A 5,661-nucleotide genomic window follows, 5' to 3' on the forward strand; every position below is an offset into this window, starting at 1 on the left:
CATGCAGAGAACATACACTTCAACAAATCCAATAATACATTCTTACACCCTACTTAGCACAAATCCAATAAAAATACCAAATACAAATCCAAAAAAATACCAAATAAAAGAGCAAATACAACAAGCTTCAACAAATCCATAATATCAAGAAAAAGCTTTCTCTTTTCCCGCACTTCTTCAGTTGACCCGGCTCTTGAAACTTGTGGCGTCACGCTCGACTGCTTCGTCTGAACAAGCAGAATGATGAACAATTATGAATTATGATATGTGCCAAGATAAAAAGAAAAGAAAAGAAAAGAAAGAGAGATAACTTGAAAAGTGAATGTGGAAGTGGATGAGGAGCAATGAGATTAAAGAGGAAATTAGAATATGTGCATCCATATGAAGTTATAGCCAGGTCTGCATTCATCCAGATCAGAGAGACATTTCGGTTTGACTAACAACAAGGAAACTGATACATGCACAAACTGGAGAAAGCTAACAATCTCAACTATAACTGAGAAGCTGATACATGCACAAAACAACGATTATTCACAATAATATCAACAGGGCGCTAGTAACATAACATCAGGAACATGCTAAAATGACCCTTAATTAAGGACTTTTTTGTGGTTTTATTTTCATTTTCCTCGCCTTATTCACCATGTACCAATAACCAATGTCACTCTATATACAAATGAATCAGAAATTTGAGCAGAAATTTAACCACTGTGCTATTTAATCCTCCTCATCGGTCAGCAACGCAAACTGTGCTATGTAAGAAGGCACTGAGTGTCTCCATAACAAGAAGAAATATGTTGTTATAGTTGACAGTCAAAATTAAAAATGAGTAAAATCGAAGCAGACTCGATTTCTACCTGATTCAAACAAGATGAAATCTGTTTCTAACAAAGATGGAACCCGGTTTTGTAGCTCTGTCCAAACAACAGTCTTCAAACCTGCAATTACGAAGAGAGCTCCACGTAAAGAAGAGTTCAAAAAACAACAAACAAATTAAAATTAAAAAGGCATCTTTGAAGCTTAAATCTAAATACAGTGTCAAGCCAAGCGATAAATCAAAATTAAAAATGAGTAAAATAAATTAAAATTAAAAAGTTGGGGTTGAAGTTTCCCCAAATCTACTCACTTTCACAAACAACAACCTAGAAAGTAATCGCATCTAACATCAACAACCCACATCAAAAAGCCCTAAATCAAGCAAGAAATCAAAAAACGCACCTGAAAATTGAAAGAGGTCCAACCTAGGTTGAAGGGCAGATCGCGGAGGAGGAGGTTGAAGGCGGAGGAGGAGCTCGACGGTGACAAAGCGGGACCTGGCTATCGACGGCGAGAAGGCGACGGCGAGAAGAGAGGGACCAGGATCTAGGGAGGGAGAGGGTTTGGGTTCTGCGGAGCTCGACGGCGAGAAGAGAGGGACCAGGGTTCGTCGGAAGGAAGAGGGTTTGGGTTCTGGGCTCAACGGCGATAAGGCGTTGGCAGAGCTCGATGACGGGAAGAGAGGGACCTGGCTCTGGGGTCGGAGGGGTGGGTTCTTTTTTTTTTGGGTGAGACAGGTTCTTTTATGTCTCTTGGGAATTAGGGAAGCAGATCCAACGGCTATTGAATGAAGAGGCGAAGTCTTTCGTATGGTTGTTTAACAAATGGATTGAAGCAATGGGTCATCCTCCTTCGGGCATGATTACAGATCAATGTCTTGGCATATGCAAGGCAATTGAAACAGTTTTTCCAGAAATTCGGCATAGGTTTTGCATTTGGCATATCTTGGACAAAGTTCCGGAGAAGTTGGGTCAATTGGCTTATAGAACGGAATTTATAAAATCTTTCAAAGAAAATATTTGGGACTCTGACGATGCTAGCTCTTTTGAAGAGAATTGGGTTTCAATTCTTAAGAAAAATGGATTGGAAACGCATGATTGGCTAAAGGATATTTATGCAATTCGTGAAAAATGGGCTCCGGTTTATCATAAACAATACTTTTGGGCTGGAATGTCTAGCAGTCAAAGAAGTGAAGGGATGAATGCATTGCTAAAAATGCATGTATCAAGGAAGAATTCACTTCATGATTTCGTGACCATCTTTCAGAGGGTCTTGGCGAGACAAAGAGAGGGGGAGCTTAAAGAAGATCATTGCACAGTAGAGAAAAAGCCAAAATTGAAGACTTTATGGTCAATGGAAAAACAAATGGCCCAAATCTACACGAAAAAAATCTTTTATATTTTTCAAGACGAGCTTCAACCTAGCTTAATGTATAACATTGAGCTTGTAAAAGAAAATGAAAGAGAAAGTACTTTCCAATTAAATTTTTGTGGTCATGATGAAAGATTGAGACATATTATATATTGCAAAACAACTAAAATGGTCCGTTGTTCGTGTCTCATGTTTGAATTCAAGGGCATTCCATGCCGACATATCTTGGCATATCTTAAAATTACCAATCATAGTGAGTTACCGGAGCAATATATTCTAAGAAGATGGTGCCGAAATGTCAGAAAAAGGGTTGTTCTTAGAGATGGTAATATTATTGGAGATAATGCCACAATTAATTTTGCTTCTCGTTTTAGTGAACTAAATTGCTTAGCTAATGAAATGGTCGAAGAGGGGCTATCTTCTAATGATGCATATGAATTAATGCGTGAAATGATGATGGATGCTATTAATAAGGTGCAACGTTTGAAACTCGTCAATGATGAAGAAATTGGACAAGATGTGGAAGGACATTATATGAATGCGGAGTGTTCTGAAGATATAGTTCATGAACCAAGTCAAGCAAGAACAAAAGGAAGGCCTAAAGGGAAGAGGTTAAAGCCATCGAGGGAGATCCGCAAATGCCGGCCTAGGAAATGCAATTTGTGTGGAATGCGAGGACAAAATCATGATAGCAGAAATTGCCCTCTAAAGTTGTCAAGGTAGTGTATCATTTGTTTTAGTAATACTAATGCTATTATTTTTTTAAACATTTTCTTAAGTTGGTGCAATGATCTTTAATATGTCTTGCTATCATAAATTTTTTTTAGTGATTCAATGGAACAAGATAATATTGATGAAGCCAATGATGATTTAGAAGATTCCTTTGAGGAAGGTAATGATTAATACATACTGAATAACTTGTACATTGCCCTTTTTTTAATATAACGTGATTTTTTAATTTTTTTAATACAGATGAAGTTCTAACTATTGTTTGAAGTTTGATCAAGGTTGGCGGAGCAAATCATATCACTATTGGTGAGAAATATAAGCTTCATTTCCTTTATATCCCCCCCCACCCTAATCGCCAAGTTTCTGTGCAGAAATGGGAAGCTACCTGGAAATTTAGACTTGAAATGTACTTTTGTTTTGAGTTGTTTGGTGTGCCTCCTAAGAAACATATATGGTTTTGAGTTTATTCTGTAATAGAAGCTACTTGGAAATTTAGACTTGAAATGTACTATTGTTCTTGGAATTTCATTTGCAGGTGACAAAATTATTGTTGCTGGAAATCTTTGTTGAAATGTTGGAAATTTTGGAATGTTGGAATGTTGGAATTTTGGAAATCTCTGTTGAAATGTTGGAATTTCATTTGCAGGTGCCAAAATTATTGTTGCTGGAATTTCATATTGCTGGAAATCTTTGCTGGAAATTATTGTTGCTGAAAATTATTCTTGGTCTTGTTGTTGAAATGTACTATTGTTGCTGGAAATCTTTGTGCTCAAAATGTTGTTTCTGTTGAAATCTTTGTGGTCATGAGGTGACCTGTTTCCTTGAAGAAAAGAGCACCTAAGTTTCCTAGATACTCAAGTTTTATAAACGAAATTCGGTACAGATTTATGTGCACTGACAGAGTAATATAGTACTCATCCGCATGCAGAGAACATAACACTTCAACATAAACCTGGGTTGCATTTAGTACACATGCAGAGAACAGAGAACATACACTTCAACATAAACCTGGGTTGCATTTAGTACACATGCAGAGAACAGAGAACATACACTTCAACATAAACCTGGGTTGCATTTAGTACACATGCAGAGAACAGAGAACATACACTTCAACATAAACCTGGGTTGTATTTAAAACACATGCAGAGAACATACACTTCAACAAATCCAATAATACATTCTTACACCCTACTTAGCACAAATCCAATAAAAATACCAAATACAAATCCAAAAAAATACCAAATAAAAGAGCAAATACAACAAGCTTCAACAAATCCATAATATCAAGAAAAAGCTTTCTCTTTTCCCGCACTTCTTCAGTTGACCCGGCTCTTGAAACTTGTGGCGTCACGCTCGACTGCTTCGTCTGAACAAGCAGAATGATGAACAATTATGAATTATGATATGTGCCAAGATAAAAAGAAAAGAAAAGAAAAGAAAGAGAGATAACTTGAAAAGTGAATGTGGAAGTGGATGAGGAGCAATGAGATTAAAGAGGAAATTAGAATATGTGCATCCATATGAAGTTATAGCCAGGTCTGCATTCATCCAGATCAGAGAGACATTTCGGTTTGACTAACAACAAGGAAACTGATACATGCACAAACTGGAGAAAGCTAACAATCTCAACTATAACTGAGAAGCTGATACATGCACAAAACAACGATTATTCACAATAATATCAACAGGGCGCTAGTAACATAACATCAGGAACATGCTAAAATGACCCTTAATTAAGGACTTTTTTGTGGTTTTATTTTCATTTTCCTCGCCTTATTCACCATGTACCAATAACCAATGTCACTCTATATACAAATGAATCAGAAATTTGAGCAGAAATTTAACCACTGTGCTATTTAATCCTCCTCATCGGTCAGCAACGCAAACTGTGCTATGTAAGAAGGCATTGAGTGTCTCCATAACAAGAAGAAATATGTTGTTATAGTTGACAGTCAAAATTAAAAATGAGTAAAATCGAAGCAGACTCGATTTCTACCTGATTCAAACAAGATGAAATCTGTTTCTAACAAAGATGGAACCCGGTTTTGTAGCTCTGTCCAAACAACAGTCTTCAAACCTGCAATTACGAAGAGAGCTCCACGTAAAGAAGAGTTCAAAAAACAACAAACAAATTAAAATTAAAAAGGCATCTTTGAAGCTTAAATCTAAATACAATGTCAAGCCAAGCTATAAATCAAAATTAAAAATGAGTAAAATAAATTAAAATTAAAAAGTTGGGGTTGAAGTTTCCCCAAATCTACTCACTTTCACAAACAACAACCTAGAAAGTAATCGCATCTAACATCAACAACCCACATCAAAAAGCCCTAAATCAAGCAAGAAATCAAAAAACGCACTTGAAAATTGAAAGAGGTCTAACCTAGGTTGAAGGCCAGATCACGGAGGAGGAGGTTGAAGGCGGAGGAGGAGCTCGACGGCGACAAAGCGGGACCTGGCTATCGACGGCGAGAAGGCGACGGCGAGAAGAGAGGGACCAGAATCTAGGGAGGGAGAGAGAGGGTTTGGGTTCTGCGGAGCTCGACGGTTAGAAGAGAGGGACCAGGGTTCGTCGGAAGGGAGAGGGTTTGGGTTCTGGGCTCAACGGCGATAAGGCGTCGGCGGAGCTCGATGACGGGAAGAGAGGGACCTGGCTCTGGGGTCGGAGGGGTGGGTTCTTTTTTTTTTGGGTGAGACAGGTTCTTTTATGTCTCTTGGGAATTAGGGAAGCAGATCCAACGGCTATTG

The 5,661-nt window shown here is 37.9% G+C and overlaps 1 long non-coding RNA gene across 1 annotated transcript; it reads left to right on the forward strand.

The window, feature by feature from the left end:
• LOC109820350 lies at positions 2,859-3,445 on the forward strand. Its single transcript, XR_002241821.1, has 4 exons — positions 2,859-2,906; positions 3,015-3,079; positions 3,160-3,222; positions 3,288-3,445. It is a non-coding gene; the product is annotated as an uncharacterized LOC109820350 (long non-coding RNA).

Source organism: Asparagus officinalis, chromosome 8 (assembly GCF_001876935.1).
Source record: "Asparagus officinalis chromosome 8, Aspof.V1, whole genome shotgun sequence".
In the NCBI taxonomy this organism is placed as follows: Eukaryota; Viridiplantae; Streptophyta; class Magnoliopsida; order Asparagales; family Asparagaceae; genus Asparagus; species Asparagus officinalis.